The sequence below is a fragment of the Arachis ipaensis genome, chromosome B01 (assembly GCF_000816755.2).
Source record: "Arachis ipaensis cultivar K30076 chromosome B01, Araip1.1, whole genome shotgun sequence".
NCBI classification, from domain to species: Eukaryota; Viridiplantae; Streptophyta; class Magnoliopsida; order Fabales; family Fabaceae; genus Arachis; species Arachis ipaensis.
In genome coordinates, this window is record NC_029785.2 from 20,686,930 (window position 1) to 20,688,260 (window position 1,331).

The 1,331-nt window shown below is 33.7% G+C and overlaps 1 protein-coding gene across 1 annotated transcript in view; it reads left to right on the top strand.

Annotated features, from left to right (window-relative positions):
• LOC107647980 overlaps positions 1 to 1,331 on the top strand; it is a 9,450-nt gene that overhangs the window by 4,693 nt on the left and 3,426 nt on the right. The gene's annotated exons all lie outside the window — the stretch shown is intronic.

The window sequence follows — 1,331 nt, forward strand, 5'->3', positions numbered from 1 at the left end:
AGAGAGAGAGAGAAAGAGAAAAGGGTAATTTGGAATTTTTGGGTAGTTTTTTATGATTTGGATAGTTTTGTCGTACTAAACCCATCTTTCATGGGTACACTTCAATTTCATTATTTCGTGGATAGATTTGTCATCGTCTAGAACTTTCATGGATAGAAATGGCAGTTTACTCATATTTCATATTTAATTCTATCCTTATAGTAGAAGTAGGAACCTTACTTTCTTGTGGTTGGCAAAGTATTATTGATGGGAGGCGAATTATAAAGAAAGGCATCAGTTGGAAAGTAAATTCTGGTGATATCTAAATATTCCGTGAACCATGGCTCCCTCCTCCTTACCCTTTGACTGTTCCACCATCTGCGACACTGCTATCAAATAGTTACCATCTGTTTTGGGTGAAAGACCTATTTTTGTTAAATAAATAGTGGAACCAAGCATGAATCTCAGATCTTTTTCCTCCAGAAATTGCTTAGTAAATTCTCTCCATAACCCCGGGAGAAGGTGAAGATAGAATTCAATGGGTGATGAACAGAGCAAAAATATATGATATTACACTTGGATATAGGATTGCTCACTAATTTTACCGTATTTTCATTAAATTCAATCCAAACTTCATGCAATAAAGGCTAGTTTGAAGCCATTTATGGAAGCTGAAAATCCCTCACAAGATTTTGCTCTTTGCGTGAAAAATTCTCCATGGTAAGCTTCTTGTTCTGCTTCTCATCCACTAGCACTTTCCATCCACTCCAGCAACTTGCCTAATCTGCAATTCAGTACCAGAATCACTCATGCGCTGTCAATTTTTCTATGAAAATGCTAATCTAGTGTGGAAAACAAGTTATTTGGCTTACCTTATCCCAAACCCTAGATGTTCCTTGTTCTTCGATTAGTTGAGTGATTCAGTATTACAAGCTGGACTTCAGGAAACAAGCCCTCATAGAGCTCGACTGATTTTAATTATAACTTGAAATATCTGGAAGGAGAGATGTCGGCGAGTCTTCAAGCATATCCAAGAGTTTCCGGAGAAAGTGCTAGCAACATCGCTTAAGTTGAACCAGAAACTATCTATTTTTCCTTCTGCATAATGCCCTAAGATTTCTTTTCTTATTTTCTTCTCTATGTTATTTTCTTCTTAAAATTTTACTGATTCGTGAATATCTGAAAATCTCCTTTTTTTTCTATTTCTTATTCTAAATTTTAGGCAATGTATTTATTTTTCTATTGAATAAAATATCACTATTGTCTTTAAAAAAATTACACTTTTAAAATTTGAATTTTAAAATTAAAAATCTAGAAATTTATTTTAAGAAAAAAATAATATGAACCAGAAC